Source organism: Saimiri boliviensis, chromosome 14, assembly GCF_048565385.1.
Source record: "Saimiri boliviensis isolate mSaiBol1 chromosome 14, mSaiBol1.pri, whole genome shotgun sequence".
Lineage (NCBI taxonomy): Eukaryota > Metazoa > Chordata > Mammalia > Primates > Cebidae > Saimiri > Saimiri boliviensis.
This window is the reverse complement of record NC_133462.1, coordinates 65639872-65663435: the sequence shown is the minus strand read 5'-3', so window position 1 is coordinate 65663435 and position 23564 is coordinate 65639872. Positions and strand designations below refer to the sequence as shown.

Here is a 23564-nt window from a genome sequence, read left to right as displayed (position 1 = left end):
TTTGCCAGGTTCCCCATTCAAAAACATCATTTGGAATTTGATTTCGTTTGCATCTGGGGAGAAGTGACATCTCTACTGGGTCTAAACCTTCCCATCCAATAGTGCAGAGCAGCCGACACTCCTTCTCCCCTTGCTCTCTGTCCCATAACTCTGTTGATATTATTTTTAAGAAAAGCTTTTCAGTTTTTACTCTCTTGCTAAGATGACGCCTGTATGTTTAGCGTGTTTTGATTCTCTTGTTTCTTTCCTTTTTTCTGTTTGGGCTCCTTTTTCTCCAGGTGTATCAAGCTCTCAGTCTCACCAAACCTCAACTCAGTAAAGCTGAAGATTCAACTCAGTGAAGATGTCAATTCTCCCCAAATTATTTTTATAAATATCATGCAATCCCCATCAAATTCCAAGTGATGTTTTTGAATGAGGGACTTGGCAAAACATTTCCAAACTCCATGTGGAAGAATATCTATGTGAAAATAATGAACTTGTGAGCCAGGTACTGGTACTGTGAGCCTGGAACTGAGAGCTTGGTATACCTGGAGAAAAGGATCTCTTCCATGAGATCCTGCTCATGGTGTTCCTCTGTGCCGAAAGCCTCTCCTGCATTGCTTGAGGGACGTTTGTGCAGTTATTACCGCTGCTCGGCCATTCTCCCAGGCAAGCCTGTCTCTCTAGGGGACTTCCACAGCAGCCTCCTAACTGGTCTCCCAGTGCTTCCTCTTACCTGCCTTCCATACCCCCTGTAGCCATTGGGGTGATCTCTAAAACATAAAGCAGATGATGTCTCTTCCCTCTCTAAGACACTTCAAGAATCCAAACGTATTTCAAAACCCACAGAGCTCCCTGGGATCAGGTTCCTGCCCACCTCTGTGACCCCATTTCCTGGACTTGTCCTTGCCATTCAGAGACTTCAGCCACACTGGCTTTCTTTCGGCCCCTTGGCATTCCAAACCTGTCCTGTCTTTTGGCTGGTGGCTTTTCCTAGGATGCTCCTGCTCCAGATGCTTACATGACTAGCTCCTTCTTGTTATGTGGTCACAGGCTATATTTTAAATTTAATTTTGATTTTGAGAGGACCTTCCTGATCCTCAATATAAAATGGCACTCTTCATACATCTAGTCAGCACCCATCATCTACTTTTTAATAGGCCTCATAGTGTCGGCTATTTTCTTATTTGCTTCTCTATGATCTATTTCCCTCTCCCCCACCTCCCAGCACACATCAGAATGTAAATGAGAGACTTTGTCTTGATGACTGTGATTTCCCCAGTCCTATGTAAACACTCAATAAATGTGTGATGCATTCCTGGATAGTCTCAGTGAACCAGGTGCTGTACCAAATACAGGGTGCAGAGAACAGTCCTTTTTCAGAAAGCCTGCACTCTGAAGGCAGAGATGCTGTGAAAATGACCTCAGTTTTAGGACATCATTCTGGGGGACATGTGTGTGTTTTGTGTGTGCGAGTGTGTATAAGAAGGGCTCTATGGAAGGGAGCCCTTTAGAAATTAACTTTTAAGAATATATTTTAACAATTAGGGATACCTCTTAAGAATATATTCATTGTTAGGGATATATTTTAATTTGATTTCCCAATGCCTTTTGAAGACTTTGCTCTAGGTAAACTAGGCATTTTAGAGAGATACCTAGTTGAATAATCTCCATCCTTGAAGGAGAATGCTTTTAGTGAGACAAAGAGACTTATAAAAACATAACAAGGCAATGGACTGGAACAGTGCCAGAGAGGATGCTCCTATGTGGAGCAGTTTTGGGGCACTGGAGTTAAGGCTCTACTTGTTCCAGCATTGTGGTGAACATTCTTTGCTTTTTCATAAGACACCATGGCCAGGTGTGGTGGCTCATACCTGTCCTCCCACCACTTTGGGAGGCTAAGGTGGGTGGATTGCTTGAGCTCAGGAGTTTGAGACCAGCCTGGGCAACCTGGCAAAAACCTGTCTCTACAAAAAATATGAAAAATTAGCTGGGTGCATTGCCTGTGGTCCCAGCTACTTGAGAGGCTGACGTGGGAGGATCACCTAAGCCTGGGAAGGTTGAGGCTGCAGTGAGCCATGATTGTGCCACTGCACTCCAGCCTAGACAATAATAGAGTGAGACCTCATTCTTTCTACTATAATAATATAATTCCTCCTGTTATAATGAGGGTATAATTCCAGACTCATTGAAGACTGTATAACCTCCTGGGGCTCTGGGTTTCCATGGGGTACAGTTTCTGATCCTGGCCCACAGTAACACCTCTTAGTGGTGTTACTAAGTCCATTTCAAGATGATGGCCATGAAAGCCGGATAGGGAGGCCTGCTGAGTTTCCATCACAAAGGGAAAAAGTGGTCACGCCTTGGCCTTTCTTGTCCACAATTTCCGGTTGGGGTTCTTTGAATCTAAAACACAACTCCAGACTCTGTGGGTTTAGCCCTCCCTCTTCTCTTCAGCATCCCCTGAAGCTTGTCTATCGAAGGCTGGAGAGCTGCTTCCCCACATGGGTCTTCCGGGGTGTGGGCAGGGGCTGGGGCTTCTTGTTTCCACCCCTTTTGTCTCCCTGCTCCTGTACTCTCATGCTTCTCCTTACTATTCCGCCAGGCTGTAGCTAAGTTAGGAGTCTATGGGAAGCCCTCAGTTTGTAGCAGTCTGTACCATGTCACTGTAGGCCAAGACTCCAGGCATAATTTCCACTAGACTGTGTTTGTTCTTTTAAAAACCTACCTCGAAAGTGTCACTAGAAAAATATTGCTCTAATGCAATCATGTTAAAGAGATGAATGATATGCTTTTTCTAAGTACTGCTTTTTAATAACTTACTCTAATGAAATGAGTTTCTAAGTCAGTGTTTAAGCCATGGCCATCTTTATTTAGCCTTTCTCTTTACTCGTTATGACTCAGAGCCAGCCTTGACAATATGCTGGTGGCAACCTAGAGCATAAGCAGAAAAGTATACAGGATTGTCTAGGGGAAATGGGCTCCATGACTCAGGTAGGTCTAGAAAGAACAATTCAGTGGTACAACAGCAGGTGTTAAGGTGTGGATCAAATCCTCCCAGTCAAGCGGCTTTTGGTAGTGGCTCAAGAATCTATCCAAGGATGGCTGATGAATGTGGTTAAATTTGGGGGGTAAAGAGGAAAGATATAGGCCCCAGAAAGAGATGAGCATGTATGAGGTGGACTCTTACGGCCCCAGTTAATGGATTGGGTTGAGCATGTAGCTTCTGGTCCCACAACAGTAGTCCTCAACAGGCAAAGCAAATAGAATTAAGGCTTCTGCCCCTTAAGGTTACGATCTTAGGCAGATACCCAGTCCCAAGGTGAATCAACGCAGTAGGTAGGTTCACTATAATTTCAGAGCTACTCAAACTCTGGTATCTTGCTCACTAAACGTGAGACCCAGATAATTTTTGACTAAGAAGAAGATCTGGAAATGATACCACAGACTGAATACATGGGTCTGAGTTACAGTACTCAGAGCCTAAGAGAATATGTAGGTTGAGTTTAAGTCCACTAGGTAAAGAAACCACTGCTTCCTGCCATTCAAGAATAGGCAGGCTGGAGCCTGCATCTAGAGACCATTAAAGATCCAGTTGTGAGGACCTGGTGCAGAGGAAGCCAGATAGGGGCTGACGCTGTCTTGGCTCATGCTCATGCTAAGACTCACTTAGGAGCTATACTTTATCAACTTTTTAGTGCATATCTACTTTGGTTTGCATATTCAATTGATTCTTTAATTCCCTTAATTTTCATAACAACCCCATGAGGATAGCTGATTTCAATCTTAGAGATAAGAAGACAGAGACTATTAATTTATATAAATAAATTATTAGATTATTATTATAATGCAAAGGCAAATCTTTATGATTCCATAGGATAAGGCTGTATTAGTTTCTTCCTGCTGTTGTGACAAATGACCACACATTTAGTGGCTTAAAACAATATATATTTATTCTCTTACAGTTCGAGACATTAGAAGTCCGAAATCAAGGGATCTGCAGGGATAGCTCCTTCTGGAGACTTCAGGGGAGAATTCATTGCCTGGACTTTTGCCGCTCTTAGAGGACACCTGCATTCCTTGGCTTCTGGCTCCTTCCTTACATCCTTCCAACCTCTTCCTTCCATTGCCACAGCTCCTATTACTGACTCTTATCCCCCAGGCTTCCCCTGATAAGGACCTTGTGATTAGACTGTGTCAACCTTGATAATCTCCCCATCTCAAGATCTTTAGCTTCGTCACATCTGTAAAGTCCCTTTTTTATGTGGGTGACATCTTCACAGTTTCTGGGGATTAGGACATCAACATTTTTTAAGCAGGGTGAGGTTATTCTGCCTACCACCAGAGAGAATGAACGGGAGTGCTTGAAGCTGGGGAGTTGAAGGTGGCCAGACAGAAGGGAGAATCTTAACTTTCTCTGAGGCTGGTGTGGAGCAGGAGCCCTCCAGCATGCAGGAACTTCAGTGGAGGATGGCTGCAGGAGACTGGTCCTCAGCAGGGAGGGACCGCCGGCAGGAGGATCTCTGAGCTGCCCGGAGCAGCAGAGATCAAGACATTTGGCAGGACCCACTGTCAGCAGGAGCATCTTGTAGCTAAAGAAATCGCCATAAAGGTGATGATCATCCTTCAGACATGCTGGCTTCTCCCCTGGCTTTCTGAGAACATAAACCAGGATTTTTCTATGATCCCAGAGAGTAGGGGAAGGGGTCCCCCAAATGACTAAACTAGAATATCTAGTCAGGCTGACCGGTGGGGCTGAAATAAGATTCAATATCTTTTCAAGAAGTTTTTGTTAAAGAATGTGGCATTGGACCTTACTATTGCCGTTTAAAAGCCATGCCTCTTGGAGTTACAAACTTTTCACCATTGAAGGTGGAAGGGTGAGTAAGGGCACAGAACAAAGCGTTGCCTGACAATGTTCTCGAAGCAGTCTTTATCCCAGGATTAGGCATGAAGGGGCATCTCACTTTCAAATGCTCCTTACTGGTGGGCTAAACCTGGGCCAAACTATCTGCTTGTGAGTGAAGCTCCTTCAATGGCAGATATCATCAGAATAAAAATAACCACATTAATATGTTTATCCATCATGGGGGATGAAAAGGTGGTAGGGTATTCCCAAGAGGAAAATTAATTTCTTTTTATAATCTGCTGTAGTTTATTTCACATATTCGTGACCTGCCCAGTATGTTCTTTCTTTATGATGAGCCATAAAAATGACAAAATACATTAGCCAAGTTCTTCCTTTCTGCTAAAATGACCATATTCAAAAATAATAACAGAGACTTGTATCAGCGATGCAAAAGATGCATGAAGTAATTGGGGCTTAATTTGTACACAAACTGTCAAGGCAGTTTTCCTCACGGCCTGCATCTTCTGAATTCATTAGTCTCTAATTACGGCCAGTGGGGACCAGCAGTTAGAAGGTTAAAGAGGTTCTGACAGGCCTAATCATTGCTCAGGAAGCTGAAAATGTATGCAAAGTCTCGGCAGATGGGGTGAGAGCGGCTTCTGCCAAGTGATAACTGTTATTCCTTTGCACCTCCAAAGCTGTCATCCTAATAGGCACATTTTAAATTTATTAATGCTCTAGTTACAATGCATACACAGTCTCTAATGGTATGGCATTCTGAGTATATAAACTGAGCAATTAACACATATTACCTGGTAATGGTAAAATTATTTGTTGCCTGTTTGACTTTTTTGGGGGGAGGGGGTGTCTCCTATTGCAGTAAGAAATGTCCCAGGAAAAGCTTCCCTTTGTTAAACCAGAATCAGAGCTCCCTTGGAGACAAATTTCTCTCTTTACTTAGATACAACAAACTAATCTGAATGTCTTGGTTCGTGCTTTCCCCACCCTGTCTCAATCAGTCCCCAATTTCTGACCTCTCACGCTAGAATCTGGTTGTTAAAAACAGTTCCAGTAACATGCTTGGCCGGACTTTTGGGAAAAGGCAGAGCACTCCAGGCTTTTATGATATGACCCTTTAAAGTGAGAAGAAACCCAGGCTCATATTTTTCATTGATGTTGTCTTACGAAGTCATGAAAGTAAAGGTATGCATGTACTTTCCAGTTGGCAATTCCACAGTCATCAATATCTTATCCTTTATTCGTGGCCTCCCTGACTTTAATCCTGATTGCTTTAACGCTAACTAATCACCAGCGAGAGGTGCTTTTTTTTTTTTTTTTTTTGGAAACAAATGAAGTCTCTTGTCTTTCCTGTGACTGTAGCCATGACATGGGAAGGGCCTTTAATTAAATGCAGCACTTAGTGCAACAATTGTTTGCATGTAGGAGGCTACAGAAATGGAGACAGCTGGAATGGATAGTCCCTAAATTGTAGGCTTCATCGGGACTACAAGATTCATAAGCGGTCCTAATAGCATGATAAGGTGTTAATCTCAGCAACAGAGCAATTATCTGCCCAGTGACTGACTGCCACTCTCTGCACCCACTAGCCCATTGCAGCTAATTGATTTACACTGTACAGAAGTAATATAACAACAACAACAAATGTCTTGGAGACTTTATGTTAATTAAAAACTGTGATTACATTTCCCTACTAGGTCATCTGTTTGAAATTTTTATACCACATAGGAAAGATTAGGTAAACTATTAGGTAATAAGTTTTCTTTGCCAGGGACCAAATAACCCATCCATTGTAGTTCCTTCAGTGGCTGCAAGAATAGCCCTGGTTGATTAACAAATATGAGCTGTGCAACTTGGGCCAAGTATCTTCTTCTCTGAGCTTCAGTTTTACTGTCCCGAGTGTAAGGGGTTGGCCTAGACAACTTCTCTAAAATATTTTTTGGTTCTGAAAGTCCATAAATTTATGAATTCCAATGCCACGTAGCCAGAAGAGGATTATACAGTTGAGCCATAGCCCAGCTAGTTAGGAACAGGTCAGGTCTTTCATCTTCCACGTCTCATTCTCAACTTGGAAGTTTAATCCGGTTTCTCATCGTTCTGTTTATTTATAACTTTTTTCAAAACGTGCACAGTGGACTTTTCCGGCCCCCTTGCTGTATTCTTACTGTATGAGCTATCCATTCATTTCCAGAGATTTAGAAAAACTGTTTTCAGCATTGCTTTAATGGGAAATCCAGTGAAGAGAGTCTAGACATGCCCTGTGGTGGGTGTCAGCTTACTTGGTGTGATGTGGCACTGCAGGGAAAAGGGACATCTCTGGGCTGCATGAACTGTGAGTAGCGGGGTCTGCTCAGTGGCCTCACCTAAGCATGTGAGTATGGACCCCACCCTGTCACTCTAGTTGGCCCTCTGGCCTCATCTGGCTTTCGGTTCCCTGTCTACAGAGTGAAAGTGCTGGGCTGAATGCTCTCTAAAGTCTATTTCATCAACAGTGTTTGATGACTCTGATCCATTCTGAGAAAAAGGAATTTCCTCAAAATTAGAGCTTTTCAAGCCAAATAGAATTTAGAAGAAACAGCAGGTAGAGAGAGAAAGAGGAGACCTGAAAATCCTTTATAAGGAGAAAAGTTTGCATGGAAAGCTTCCTCATTTTGTGAATGGCAGGTCATGCAGGGAGCACAATTTATACTCCAGTAAAAATGAAAATATCAATTAAGATGATCAGCTGAAGTTAAAAAAGAATGAGCTTGGACTCTGCCATCCACGTAGAACTCTAGGGGCTGCATTCTTTCCTTCTGGTGCCTCATCCGACTTGCTTAAGCCCTGCTAGAAGTGGTGCTGTAGCTGGTTCATCTTGGACGGTGAAGGAAAGTGATCGCTGACCCTGGGAATGCTCCCATCATGCTAAGGCTATCCATTTTGATGATGATTGCTGAAGAATGGATCATACATCAGAAATCCTGGAAGGCTTCTTATATAAAATGTAAGCATGGGAGCCAACTTTGTTTTTAAAAAGTTGATCTTGATGCCCAACTGAAGTTGAAAAATCACAGTTCTAGAAAGCAGAGAGCCAGGCTGCCTAATGTTCTTCCCTCTAAGAAGAGTGGTCTTCATTGTCAGCTCTGTGTGGCTGATTCAGAGCCCTCTATGGGGAGGGTGGAGTGCCTAGCATGGAGGAACTGCCCATGAGCAAGACCACAGCTGTGAGCTAGAAGTCAAGGTTATTGCAGGCAAGCCCAATTCACCTTAGAGACCCCATCCTTCCAGCATGAAACAGAACCAGGCTTATTGGAGCCTGGTGGGTTTTCTTGGTCTGAGCCATCTTTACCCAGAGCCTTTGCTGTGAAGCTTCAGAGGGCTTCAACTGTGGGGGTCCAATAACATGTGGGAATCCAAGCAAAACCATGCCCTGCTCTCTGCATTCAGGTTTACTCTGCTTTGCCCACATCCATCCAGTGACACACATGCAAAAGGCCCCTAGTCATTGCAGTTCCTTGGAACTGTGACAACCTCAGAGTTACTCAAGCCCAGTGTTAATCTTAGGAGAAAAGAAAATTAAAAGACTCTGTGGAGTGGAAATCTATTAGGATCATTTCCAGACTCACTTTAGGAGAATGACTACTAGATGCAGCATAGTGTAGCAATGTGATAGGACCTGAACCCAGCCTGTCTCAAAATCCTTTCATGAAATCTTGGTTCTGTTTCCTGTCCATGGATTCATGGGTAAGATGCTCAACTTTTCTATGCCTCTGTTTCCTTATTATAGGTAGAGAATAATGGTACTTCCCTCCCAGTGTTGTTCTGAGGATTGAAAGAGTTGATAAATATACAGTTCTTAGAATTGTGCTCAGCAGATAGCAAACACTCATTAAATGTCAGCCATGGTTACTTCTGGATAATCTATGAGCAGGCCCTGACCTTCGAAGGGGCCTACTCTTGGTTTAATGCCCTGCTTTTGCCATCTAAAAATTCTTAGTATTGATGATTTGTAAATAAGGACCCCACATTTCCATTTTGCACTGGACCCCACAAATTATGTAGCCGGTTCTGTCTACAAGATTATTATGGCTAAAATCTCAAGTCTACAGAGTGTTGAAACTAAAATGACCAACCTGGGCATTATCTTATGGAGAAAGACCAGATTTTCTCTAAACAAAATTTGAGCTAAGGTAAATAGTCTATGCACATTTGCAGGGAGCCATTGATTACTTGTTTACAGTGATACAATTTAGTGATAATAATAGTGTACATTTTCATTTGTGCTTCAGAGGTTTGGTGTTACCTGACATCTGTACTTGTCAACATTGAAATGAACAGTAGTCAGTCTTAAACTTAAAAATATTTCTATTACAATTCTAAATTTCCTGTATTAGTTTCTAGGTTTTTAAAATATAGATTTGTCTTTTTTTCTCTTAAAGATGGAGACAACATAATATCAGTTGTCTGCATTCTCTAAAGTGCCCATGATAGTCCTCGGCTAGTCATTAGTTAGTAAATCATTTTAAAGATGACCAATAAGCTGGGCACGGTGGCTCAAACCTGTAATCCCAGCACTTTGGGAGGCTGAGGCGGGTGGATCACGAGGTCAAGAGATCGAGACCATCCTGGTCAACATGGTGAAACCCCGTCTCTACTAAAAATACAAAAAAATTAGCTGGGCATGGTGGTGTGTGCCTGTAATCCCAGCTACTCAGGAGGCTGAGGCAGGAGAATTGCCTGAACCCAGGAGGAGGAGGTTGCGGTGAGCCGAGATTGCGCCATTGCACTCCAGCCTGGGTAACAAGAGTGAAACTCAGTCTCAAAAAAAAAAAAAAAAAAAAAATGACCAATAATATGATCATATGTCATTGATCTCATGAGTGATGGTAGACATATCTGGGCAATGATGAAATTAATATATAATCAGGCCCTTCCCTCAGTATACATTTTGATTGTTGTCAGTTCATGGGCTTTGACTGAAACTTAAAAGCTAGGTTATGTGGAAGACTCTATGCTTATTTTGTGGAAATTGCTGATGCCCAAAGGATTTTTCCCAATAATATTCCCCTGTAGGCCTTTATTAAATTCCAGAATATTAGAACTATATGGGACCTTAGAAATCATTTTCTCAATGCCTGATTTTGCAGATGAGGAGACTGAGACCCACAAAGGTTGTGATTTCTGAAAGTCTCGAAGTTCATTGGTGCTTGGCAAGGGGTTCACCAACATCCTAGGTTGTTTGACAGGGGATGATCCTTGTGGTGGGGCAAAGTCTGGGGCATAGATGAGTCATTCCAATGTGGGTAACCCATCAATAAGGAGGTGGTCGCCATTGGCTGGCATTAACCACCTTGTAGGACCACAAAAAGAATACCTCAGTCCCAACTCAACTTTCCTCTAGCACTGCACTGGGTTCTTCCTGGGGCAGAGGCTTGAGATTTCTTAAGCTAATATTTTCTCTCTCCCTGCTCCCTCCCTTTTTCTTTTTATCTCACTTTCTCTGGAAAAACTACTTCAAGTATGCCTTTAAATCTTTCTGTATCCATGTTTGGACCAGCAGCTTTTGCACATAAAGTTGGAGTATTGGCAGTCTTTGTTTCTAGTGCTGTGGAAAGTGAGTCTTGTCTAGCTGTGAGGAGACCCTGGGGGTACTCCTGAAAGCATTTGGTGCATCCAAGAGCAAGGTGGGGTAGATGTGAAGCACATTAATTGATTCTTCAGAGCCTTAACTGTAACTTACGGGTCTTGCTTCCCCAGATGCCCCGTAACTCCTTTTGAAATTGGTTCCATTTATCTTTTGGCTTGCTCTCTTACTTAGAGAGACATCCCTCCCTCTCCCTCACTCTTTCTTCTCTGGCCTGGCTCTACCAGTGAGGAGGCAAAAGGCTGCTGGGAGCAATACCTTTGTGCCTTTTCAGCTATTCCTGTGCCAGAAGCAGCAGCCTTTAGGCAGCCCGTTGGTCCCACTGCCAGGATCACAGAGGGCAGGCATCAGGACATGTATTAGTCCATGTTCACATTGCTGATATAGACATACCTGACACTGGATAACTTATACAGGAAAAAGGGGTTTAATGGACTTATATTTCTACGTGGCTTGAGGGGCCTCACAATCATGACAGAAGGCAAGAAGGAGCAAGTCATGTCTTACAAGGCAAAGAGAGACCTTGTGCAGGGAAACTCCCCCCTTATAGAACCACCAGATCTCATGAGACTTATTCACTATCATGAGAACAGCACAAGGAAGACTTGCTCCCATGATTCAGTTACCTCCCACTAAGTCCCTCCCACAACATGTAGAAATTCACAATGAGATTTGGGTGGGGACACAGCCAAATCATATTAACGTGTGAGCCTGAGGATTCCTTATTCTTGGCAGTAGAGACGATGTGATTTTTTTTTAGAAAGGCTTTTTCTTTAGGTGCTACCTGTCAGGTGAGGGGGTTGAGAACCCAGGGCACCAGGACTCCTCTTTACCAGATGGAGCTGAGTTAACAAGGGAGGGTGAGGGAGCAGGAATTGCTACATGGATTCTGGTTGTTCACTTGAAGATGCAATGCAAACATGTGCCCTTCAACTGGTCTGGGAAAGAGGGCCAGCTCTGAGGGATGCAGAGCACCCTTAGAGGGTACGTGAGGGAAAAGAGCCCTACTGTGTCACTGCCTTGGTCACACTGTGGTGAAAGCACATTGCCTTAGTAGATATGGGAACCTGGGTTCTTTCTCCCAATAATATAGGAGGCCCTTAATGTTCACTGCCTTTGTCTTTATGGGATTTTCAGAGCTTTGAGCAATCTGGACAGGAGGATGGTAGAACAGTGAGACTTTCTATCGATAGCATCACTAGAGACCTTATCCAAAACTAAAAACCTCAGAAACATTTTGGCCTCTTTTCTTACTGGCTGTGTAAACTTGGAAAGTTACTTCATCTCTTTTGTGCCTCAGTTTCCTCATCTGAATGTGGAGATCAAGTCTGCACCTTTTATATAAGATTATTAAGCCATCCTAATGAGATAACATATGTTAAAACTTTAGAACAGTGCTTGGTTCATCGCAAGATCTTATTGAAAGTTTGTTATTATTTTTATCATTATTGCTGTGATGTGGTCAGGTGTGTGTGTGGGGGGGTGTGTGTGTGTATGTGTGTGGGTGTGTGGTTATAATAGCCAACACCAAGGATTTCATGGTCACTGCATGAAGAATAAAAACATTTTTTGTTGTTTGTTTTTGAGACACAGTTTCACACTGTCACCAAGGCTTCTGTGCAGTGGTGCAATCTTGGCTCACTGCCACCTCCACCTCCCAGGTTCAAGTGATTCTCCTGCCTCAGTCTCCTGAGTAGCTAGGATTACAGGCACCTGCAACACGCCCAGCTGATTTTTTTGGTTGTTTTTTTTTTTTTTTTTTTTTTTTTTTAGTAGAAAAAGGGTTCACTAAGTTGGCCAGGCTGGTCTCAAACTTCTGACCTCATGATTCGACCACTTTGGCCTCCCAAGGGAGAAGTGACCTCTTTGGGATCCTCCATCCTGTTGGGAAAAGGAGGTAGTGGTTATCAGATTTAAGAAAGTATTCTAAAAACTACGAACTCACATTGCAGTACGGTCCTAATCCCACATCATTATTAGGCTGCTGGCTCAAAGTTCTTCTGGCTCAAGGTTCTCAAGTATCATGTGTCTATTGAGCACCCATAGGATACAGAGCTGGGGCCCTGGCACACTCATTCATCAATTCATTCATTCACTTAAACATTTGCTGGGCATCTATTATGTGCCAGGCACTAGGAATGGGCACTGGTAGAGACAACAATATTTGCCCTCAGAGAACTTAGGCTCTAGTTGGTAGGTAGCCAATAAACACATAAATGAGTCATTGTGTAATATGCTATCATATTACAGAATGTGATCAGCGTATGAAATAAGGCAGAATGAAGGGATAAGTATTATTGATAATGGGTTGGTCTATGAAAGCCTTTCCAGAGGAGATGATACTGAACTGACTTGAATGAGTGGAGTGAGAGTGTCAGAAGCAGAGGAAGTGGGGAGTAGCAAGACTTTGATTTACAGCTGAGTGAAGAAGGCAAAGGAGATGAGGATTAGAGACACGGGCAGGGGCTGGGAAATAGGCAGGGTAATGATTTTAGATTTTATTCTGAGCATTATGGGAAGACATCAGGGTATTTGGGCTGGAGAGAATGGTGATGTGTGCTTCAGAGTGATCACTCTGACTGCTGTACAGATAGTAGGTTATAGAAGGTCCAAGGGTAGAGGCAGAAGCAGAAACCACTTAGGATGTTATTACACTAACCTAGGAAACAACCCCAGGAAACTTGGCCTAGGATGATACGAGCAAACATGTGACAAGTGAGGTTAGAGCTAAAAGGACTTAACCTCTGTAAGATGTCAGGGAAAGAGAAGCAGCCAGGATGACTATTAGGTTTTTGATCTGAGCAACCAGAGAAGTGGGGTTGTCCTTAACTGAGATGGGGAAGATTGGGAGAGGAGCAAACTTCGCAGGGAAGTCTAGAGTCCTACCCTGAACTGCTTTGTTCATTTGGACATACCTATTAGACAGCTGAGTGGTGGTGTCTAAGTAGGCAGCTGGATAAGAGTCTGAAGGGAACATCACGCACTGGGGCCTGTCTGGAGGCTGGGGGGATAGGGGAGGGATAGCATTAGGAGAAATACCTAATGTAGATGATGGATTGATGGGTGCAGCAAACCACCATGGCACATGTATACCTATGTAACAAGCCTGCACGTTCTACACATGTACCACAGAACTTAAAGTATAGTAATAATATTAAAAAAAAAAAAAAGATTTGTGAGTTATCGTATATAGGTTTAGGTAGGACCATTGAACTTGTCATTTTTTAACAGGTGAAAAAGATTGATCATCAGATATTTCTTAGGATTCAACCTGATATTTAAATCCATGAAGGAGAGAGATGACAAAGGCCGGTAAACTGATAGAGAAGAGGTCCCAGGTCTGCGCCCTGCGTTTCTCGAACTGCTGAGATTAGGAAGAAGAGGAAGACCTGGGAAAAGAATGTGCTGAGATATAGGAAGAAAACCAGAAGCTGTGGTCGCTGGAAATCAAAAGAAGAAAAGGCCTCCAGAAAGACAGAGTGTACAGTGTGTCAAAGGCTCCTGAGCAATCAGAGGACAGCACAAAAGGGGTCACAGGACACTGGTACCTGGATCACCCAGTGACATTTCCCAATCATGAGAAACTCTCAGACCAACAGGGGCACTTTCTGCACCAGCAGTTCTTCAGTGCCCAAAGGCAACCTTGATGGTCTAATTCTGGAGGATGGCAGTTCATTGACAGCACTCCCCAAATGATACACATAAAAACAAATAAAACCCCCCAACCAAGGCAGCCTCTCCCAGCTCCTTGCTTTGAGTGAAGTGAGTAACCTCCATTTCTGCCAACTCCTGTCTTGTCGGAAGCCACATTTCCCCAGCAATGTCACATATGCATTTCTTGATCCTGGTCATTTCTCCTCTTGGGATATGAATCATAAAGAAAATGAGATCTGTATGCCCTGGTGACTATGTATGCAAGAGTCTGCTGCCCTGGAGGGAACAGCTGGAAAATAAGTAGGTGGTGAAACGGGGTGGTGGGGGGGTGGGGTGGGAGTGGGGGGGTGGGGTGGGGGTGGGCGGGAAACAGTGGAAAGGCATCTTTGCAGGGGATCAAGGCGACAGAGTGATCGGTTATGCTGTTTGGACATGTGAGAGAAGGGGCTTATAGAAATGGAAATAGGAGGGAAAGTAAGGACCAAAACATGAAGCCCGTCTTGAATATTTTTACATAAGAAGAAGCAGATTTACAAGGAAATGTGTGATTTTTCCACATTTTCTGCCCCAGGTTAGCAGGCGTAGCACAAAGAGCCTTATTGTAGAGCTGGGCTTTGGGTAAAAGATAAACAGCCATCCTTTCTCCAGTGTCTCCTTCCTTCTGGGCTTGCCCTGGAGGAAAAGGAGGGCTGGCATGGATGTGCCTGTAGCCCTCACCCTAAACGTTCTTCCATGGCTCTCTGTTGTTCATTCATTGCTTATTCATTTCTCAGGCATGGATTGAGCGCACTATGTGCCCTGCACTGATCTGGCATTGGATGGACACAGAGATGAAAAAGGCACAGGGAGCAGGTGACAGAGAAATGAAGGTCATGGAGAACAGCTGAGTGGGACAGAAGATGAAGGCAGGGGACGGGGTTCTAGAGAAAGTGAGAGCAGGACTGACCTGTGTGCCTCACCTGTTACTGCTGTAGCCTCTTTTCCTTGGAGTATCCCTTCTGCTTTTGTGTCACCTTAGAAACTTAGATCAGAGAGGATAGTTACAGTCTGGATATGTTGTAGTAGGAGGGGACAAATGCGTTTGGAGACAGAAATGCTTGGGGAGCGGGTGTTTTTGGGGGATGAGACTTTCCGGGTCTCTCTATTCATACTATGTAGGTAGTTCACTGCACAACTTAAATAAGAGACAACTCTCCGGAGTGGTTGGCTGTCACCCAAAAATGTGTTTCGGGCCTCAGATTTCCAAAGGAAGGGCTAAAGTGTGACTCGCCTGACATCAAGCACTGATGTCCACCTGCCCCTGCCCTATCAGGTTCCACACCTGAAATGCTGGGGGCCCTCTCCCAGAACCTACTCTCTGAGATGTCAAAATATAGCCAAGAGTGTTTCTGGGCCTTCTCCAATCTGAAATGATTTGGTTTGTGAATGTGTGTGTGTCGGTGGGGTGCGGGGGCGGGGGGGTGGTGCAGGGGAGCGGAGGTGGCCTGGTTGAAATGCAGATTTCTAGAGGCTCTCTGACAAAGCTCAGGCCACCAGCCCCAGGCCAGCCTGTGGGTAGTCCTGGCCGACAGAGTCACTTCATACCTCACCCGGACTTTTTGTCAAATTCAAAGTGTGTGTATGTGTGGAGTGGGGGAGTCCCACCACTGACAGTCTGTAGGTCATTCCCTTAGCTCAATTTGTCTTTCTTTCTTCTGAAATTTCTTCTTTCTTGTTTTTCCCCAGGAGAAACCTGGAGAAGCAGTCCTAGGGCAGCCTCTGGGCAGCTCCTCTTTACCCAGACATCAGACCCATGGAGGCAGCCTGGGGTCCCAGGATGCCCTCCTGCTCAGAGATGTCCCCAGAGTCCTACGAAAATGGAGGATAGCCAAGAGGAAGCTGTCCGTGGCTGGGGATGGTTCTACACATTCTAGTCCATCTCAGTGCTGTCTGCTATTGATTTTTTGTGCAGATCACATTAATTTAAAGCCAGTTCTCAAGAAGCGCCATCCCGCCCCCGACATATCCACCAGTTGGTCCCCTTTCCTGACATTAATCAGTGTCTGCTAATTAGAGAACAAACTCCTGTTTGTCCAAGCCGTTGCCAAGACCCTCACCCCAAGGCAGTTAAATGAGGATAAATGAGTCCATCTTAGTAAAAAGGGACTTAAATTTATCAAATTCTATTTATGTTTCCTTTACATCCCAATTTTCTATAGATTTAGTGATTCCAAATGATAAGGTCTCAAGCTTATAGTAATTTGTCCCTTGAGTAACACAAGCTGGGCGGTATTTTGGGAATATTCATGACAACAGCAGCAGTCGTGCTAACAAGGACTCATGTCAGCAGAGCACTTTCTACGTCCAAGCATGGTGCACCACACTGCCCATGCATTATCTCATTTAATTTTCACAAAAGCTCACAGAGGTAAATATTATTCTCGTTCTCTGCATATAAGGAAATGAATGTTCAGAGAGGTTAAGTCAGCTCACTCAGATGTTACAGGTGCTCTTTCATAAGCTTCTGCTGCCGTCTCACTGAACTATTGAAATCAGAAAAACCTGGGGACCTTGCTAACCTTCAGATTCCGGGGCCGCATCTTGGATGCACGTGAGTCAGAATTCCTAGGAGTGTGGCCCTGGAATTTGCATTTTTAAACGCATTCCCCAGGAGACTTGTAGGCACACTGAAGTTGGAGAATTCATGATCTCTGGCTTTTGTGATGTTTTAAATGCACTACATAAATCCAATAGCAAAAGAGTTGGGCTTTGGGAAGGGAGTGTGTGGTGAACCCTGAAAGCTGAAGGGACTTCCTTCCTGTGGAGGAGCAGTGGGGAAAATTGGAGGCAGAGAGCTGTGTTGTAGTTCTTGATTGAGCTTAGGTGAGTTATTTAATCTCTCAGTCTCTATTTTTTTCATCTGTAAACCAGGAAGGATACTTTTATTTTCCAGGTGGTTGTGAAGTGTGAAAGAGATGAGAGTAGAATAAAATTTAAAAAAGTTGAACTCAACACTCAACAAATGTATGTGATATTAATCCTGAGTTTCCCTGGGGCTAAGGAAGCCACTGCAGGCCTGTTGCACAATGCCAGGCACCTCCTATGAATACAGGGGACGCAAAGGGAGAAGCAAACACTCCTAGGGCCTGGATATCTTGAATACCTGTCCGCACTTCTTGAAAGGGGCCATTTCTTCTTTAACTCAAAGGAATTTATTATTTTTAAGCCAGGAAGGCATGCTTTCTTTCTGCTGCTGATACTCCCAGCCCAAGCCGTTTCTTGTGGGACTGAGGTGTGACTTTTGCCTCAGTTTCGTCCATCTGTGCAGGAAATAGAAATGCCTGCACCTCCATGGTGCCTGCACCTCTGTCGGAACCACCTCCGTAAGCCAGAATGATTGAATGTTCTCTACGTGCCAGAATTATTATTTCATTTGATTCTCACGACAATGCCATGAAGTCTATACAGACATACATTGGAAATACGGTGGGTTTGTCCAGACCACCGCAATAAAGCTAATATCGCAATAAAACAGGTCACACGAATATTTCAGATTAGGTTTGGGTTTAAGGGAATGTTATGGCTGGTTTGATCTTTTATCCAGACCGCTAACACTTTCTCCTTATCAGCAATAAGGCTGTTTTGCTTTCTTATCATTCCTGTGTTCACTGGAGTAGCACTTTTAATTTCCTTCAAGAACTTTTCCTTTGCATTCATAACTTGGCTAACTGTTTGGCACAAGAGGCCTGCCTAGCTTTTGGCGTATCTCAGCTTTTGACTTGCCTTCCTCACTAAGCTTAATAATCTCTAGCCTTGGGTTTAAAGTGGAAAATGTGTGACTTTTCCTTTCACTTGAACACGTGGAAGCCATTGTAGGGTTATTAATTGGTCTAATTCAATATTATTGTCTCTCAGGGAATAGGGAGGCCCAAAGAGAGAGAGAGAAAGAGAAAGAGATGGGAAAACAGCAAGTCAGTGAAGCAGGCAGAACACACACATTTATTTATCAAGTTTGCTGTCATATGTTGGTGCAGTTCATGGTGCCTCAAAACAATTACAATAATGAGATCAAAGGTCCCTGGTCACAGATCGCCATACAGATATAATAATAATGAAAAAGTTTGAGAGGTTGTGAGAATTACCCAGACATTGTGAGAAAGAGACCCAGAGACAAGAAGTGAGCACATGCTGTTGGAAAAATGGGACCAACAGACTTGCTTGATGCAGGGTTACACAAACCTTCAATCTGAAAAACAAAACAAAACTATAATATCTGCAAAACTCAATAAAGAAAAGTGTAATAAAACGCTGTCTGCCTGCACCTCAATGATTCCCATTTTATAGAAGAGGAAATAGATGCAGGGAGTTTGATCTGCCCAAACTAGTGAATGGTAGACCTCTGAGACTAACATTCCTATTCTCTATGCTACACGCCTCGGCAAGAACGTTCAGACAGGGTTGGACTGAGTATGTGTTAAGCTTTGCACTATTCTGAGCCATCTGAAGGAGTGTCCATATTTGAAAGCACCTCCTTCCTTTCCCTGGCCCTCCACAATGTGGCCTAAGTTATTCAATTAGGAAGGGAAATAATTGGCAGTGGAGAATGCCTCTAGCAGTGGTAATTACCTCCAGTGCCTTGTAGGAATAGTCAAGCTACATTTCAGTTTATGCTGTAAAACCTTAATTATAATATAAACAGCTGCCCTTCAGCCCAGTGGGGCAGCCTTCCCCCGCCTTCCTTCTCTGGCCTCGGAAAGGCCCTCCCTTCTAAGTGGTCAGGGAGGTCCAGGGACAGAAGGAGACCTGGGAGGAGGGGACTCAACGCCCGTGTATGCACTGGGGTTTGGGAGACTAAGCTAGAAGGAGCCATTGCTAGGATCCCATCTTCAAATGATGAAGCCAAACGCAGCATCCCCTTTCTTGGTACCACTCACATTGAGTCTCTTGGGGGAGCAGTCTTCAGCAGTTAGCAGTCAGCCCAGTGCCATTAGGCTAGGATAGAGTATAGCAGGATATGGTATCATTTCAGGGTAACATCTCTCTTCATTTACTCCTCTGTAAGGGAGAACAGTCTTCCCTTCTGGATCGACTTCTTGGCCATGTACGAGCCCTGCTGAGTGTCTGGTTCACTGTCGGTAGTTTGCAAGGAGTGATCCTAAGTGTTCCCCATTTCAACTTCACAGCACTTGGATACACAGAGAATTCACATCCTTATTTGACTGCTGAGGAAAATAAGCCTTTGAAAATTTAAATGGAGATAACGCTTGGAATGCAGGCAGCCCTGTAAGTGACTTAAGTTCAGGAAGGTTGAAGAACACTCAGTGTTCAAAGCAGGGGGACGCGGAGAGAGGGATCAGTCACCATTGGGCATTTTAGAAGGTCCAGGAACAGGGGGCTGATGAGGGGAGGGGATAATTAAACAAGAGGAGCTGAAATTGTTGATTGCTGGGTTCACGGATCTACCCGCGACTGGCCCTGATACCCCATGAGGGGCTGCCCTCTGATCGCTGGATTGTAACCTGGGCTGAAAGAATCATAAGTTAGTGTGGCAAGGCAGGAGTCCTCAGATGGTCAGGGCTGTCTCTCCAACTGTTAAGGGCAAAACGGAAATGTGAGCTTCTTGGTGGTCTTCAAAATAGAGTGAGCAAGACATGCCCCTGAAGAGCAGGGTAATTATAGGCAGGCCCTTGTTTTAATTGAGCCTCCCTTTATTGTGCTTTGGAGATACTGCATGTTTTTACAAACTGAAGATTTATGGCAACTCTGCATACAACGATTCTATGGATGCCATTTTTTCCAATATCATGTGCTCACTTTGTGTCTCTGTGTCACATTTCGGTAGTTCCCCCAATATTTTACACTTTATTATTATTATATCTGTTATGATGATCGGGAATCTTTGATGTCAGGGATCTTGGAGGCTACTATTGTAGTTGTTTTGAGGCGCCATGAACTGCACCCATATAAGAGAGCAAACATAATCAGTAAATGTTGTGTGCTCTGATGGCTCCACCAAATGTTTCCCTGTCTCTTTCTCTCTCCTCCAGCTCCCTATTCCCGGAGGCACAACCATATTGAAATTAGGCCAGATAATAACCCAACGACAGCTTCTGAATATTCGAGTAAAAGGAAGACTCACATCTCTTACTCTAAATCAAAAGCTAGAAATGATTAAGCTTCATGAGAAAGGCATGTGGAAAGCCGAGATGGGCTAAAAGCTAGGCCTCTTTCGCCATTTTCAGAAGTTGTGAATGTAAAGGAAAAGTTCTTGAAGGAAATTAAAAGTGCTACTCCAGTGAACACAGAAATGATAAGAAAGCAAAACAGCCTTTTGCTGATAGGGAGAAAGTTTGAGTGGCCTGGATAAAAGATCAAACCAGCCACAACAGTCCCTTAAAGCCAAAGCCTAATCCAGAAGATTGGTGTGACTCACTTTATTATGATATTTGCTTTATTGCAGTGGTCTGGAACCAAACCCACTGTGTTTCTGAGGTAGATCTATGTTGAACTCCTATTTTTAAATTTGTTTTCGATTTCAGTTTCTAAGTTCTACATGTTTCATAATGGTCATATGAATGATAGGACATTTTTCTAATCCATACACAAATAAATGTATATATGCTTACACATGTTCAGGAACGTTTTACAACTTGGGGTGCATAACCAAAATGTTTGGAGTCCACTGGGGCAGAAGCTAACGATTACACGAGTTTCTAGTTTGTTTTGTTTTCTAACTGTGCTCAACAGGTAGTGGCTTGTATTAGTTCATTCTCATGCTGCTATGAAGAAATACCAAAGACTGGGTAATTTCTAAAGGAAAGAGGTTTAATTGACTCACAGTTTCACATGGCTGGGAAGGCCTCAGGAAACTTACAATCATGGTGGAAGGGGAAGCAAATGCATCCTTCTTCACAATATGGCAGGAGGGAGAAGTGCTGAGCAAAGGGGGAAAAGACCCATATAAAACCATCAGATCTTATGAGAACTCACTATCCTGAGAACAGCATGGGGGTAACTGCCCCCATGATTCAATCACCTCCCACTGGGTCCCTCCCATGACACATGGAGATTATGGGAATCACAATTCAAGATGAGATTTGGGTCGGGACACAACCAAACCATATCATGGCTCAATGTTAATAACTTGGAGTGATAAGGATTATTACTCATGGAGAATCACGAGTTTGCTGTCTCATTCAATCTTGCAGAAACAATGTGAAGTCATGTCCACAGCATGAACTCTGAAGCTGGACTCCCTGGATCCAAATCCTTGCTCCGTCATCTGTTAGCCTTGTGACTTGAAATTAGTCACTCAGCCTTTCTGTGCCTTCATGTCTTCATCTGAAGAATGAAGCTCACAGATTCTAGTCTACATTGTAAGGTACACATGAAGATTACATGAATTAATGCATGTAAAGCCCTTATAATAGTGCTTGGTCCTGAGTAACCATTCATTCGGTGAATGGTTAGTGACATGGATTTTACTGGTAAGAAGATGGAGCTAAAAGGAAGTGAATGGAGGAAATGGCATTCTGTTTGATTCCAAAGTCTGTGTGTTGGGATCCATGATGTAAACCATTCTAAGTCCTTACCAATAACCAGGTGGATCCAAGAAATTATATCGCTTCTTAAAATCGTCCATGTTTTTAACTCTCCTTGCTATTCCCACCGTATCCATTTCCCCAGCCAGAACAGAGAAAAGAGCGTCCGCACAGCTCCTTCTCAGTTGGATGATGCCCAGCAGGTTGGCCCTTGCTGCCCTCATCCCAACAGGTTTACTGCTCCTGTTGGTTGTCCAGGCTTCCCCCAAGCCCCTCAGGCTGTCCTTGCTCCAAGAAAGAATTCGAGAGCCTCCTGGAGCCGTAGACAGGACAGGCAGGGCTACTGCAGAGTGGAAGGTCCTGCAAAGGACTCAGGTAGCAAAGGATACACGTCTGCTGGACACACTGGGGAAGCTGTCTGGCTGGAAGACATGGAACTGGAGCTCATATCACTGCCTCTGCTGGCTGGCTTTCCTTGGCAGTTCTCGAGTACAGTATTCATGCGTCCTAATTCTTTATAAAACCCAGGAGCAAGATACCTTTGCTCTGAAGACCTTAAACCCTGTGTGAGTTTTAGCAATTTAATAGGCATCTCAGGTCTCTCTAGTCCCAGCTTCCTGCTCCGACAGCAGTGGTTGGATGAGGTTTAGGCTCATAAAATCTACGAAAACCTTCAAATTCAGGGACTTTGAAGTGGGAAGTACTAATCACTATGGTAGGAAACCATAGTGATCTAGGCATCCTTTGCTATGGACTCCCAGAGACAAGCTTGCTGATAGCAGCCCCCCTCTACTCCACTCATAGAGATTAGATACTTGCTCCCCAACTTCCAAGGCCATCTATTGCTCTATCTCCCATGAGCACCACAAAACAGATTCTCTACCCCCCTTTCCCTGAAGAACACAGCCCTCTGGAGTTTTCTAAAGGTTTTTAGTGTTAGTAGTAGTAAGAAACTAACAGTAAATAAAAATTCCAGACAGAAATGGAAACTTGCAGTGTTTCAAGATACTTAAATGATGCACTTGAAATGAGAGGTTTGCATTAGGGTGGAAATTAACGTCCTTGAGTGGCCTTTTATATTTTTTATTTCATGTTAACCTGACTACAACTTTCTCATCTTCAATTTTTTCCTAGAAATTCTTTAATGACAAGCTGAAGGATGAAGCCCAGACTTGCTCAACGTGGAACAGGCAGGACTGGCTCCATCTCGTCAGTTATCTCTCGGTGGACAGCAAGACAAGGGAGAGATGATTAAAATAATGGCCTTTGCTTTTAAGATATGTTCAGCTGAGATCATGCCATTGCACTCCAGCCTGGGTGAAAGCAGGAGACTCTGTCTCAAAAAAAAAAAGTTGCTTACAGAATTATAAAGCCTCTCTTTGTGTCAGTTTTCTTAACTTCCTAAACTTAACTGTCCAATGATGGGTTTTTAAGCCCTTCGGGACTGCTTTGTTAAATAAATTAAGAGGAATTTAGACCCCCACATTCAGTGGGAGCTAAATATCCAGGGTCAGTTGTAGGAAGAGGAGCTACCTATCAGGTCTTTCATAGAAGTCAGTCCCTAAAATAGAAAGAATAGTTCCCTCAAGGCTTATTCTGTGGATTGACTTATATGAGTTGGTTCATATTTATAAGCCAATTTGTCTGGGAATAAATCTCTTTAACACACTCAACTAACTCCTCAAGTTGTGTCCAATGGGAACAAGTCTTCCTAAATGAACTGTCTTTAAAAGGGCTTTAACAACGGCATTGCCAATCCCCAAACTTCCACCTGAAGAAAAAAAATTCATAGGCTGCTTGGGCACATAGAATACATAGAATTTAAAAAAACTGCTAAATTGAATCCAGACACCTAAAAAAGCATTTTCATACACCTTGTTAAGAAGATGGCCATGGAAAGAAAGATTTTTGTTTTACA

The 23564-nt window shown here is 43.6% G+C and overlaps 1 long non-coding RNA gene across 2 annotated transcripts in view; it reads left to right on the top strand.

Annotated features, from left to right (window-relative positions):
• The window catches only part of LOC141581073 (uncharacterized), an 84456-nt gene extending 61409 nt beyond the window's left edge, over positions 1-23047 (top strand). For both annotated transcript variants that reach the window (XR_012513557.1, XR_012513558.1), the window contains exons 3-5: positions 13704-14426; positions 15852-21486; positions 22781-23047. This is a non-coding gene — a long non-coding RNA (uncharacterized LOC141581073). The remainder of the gene's footprint in view (positions 1-13703; positions 14427-15851; positions 21487-22780) is intronic.
• The last annotated feature ends 517 nt before the right edge of the window (positions 23048-23564 follow it).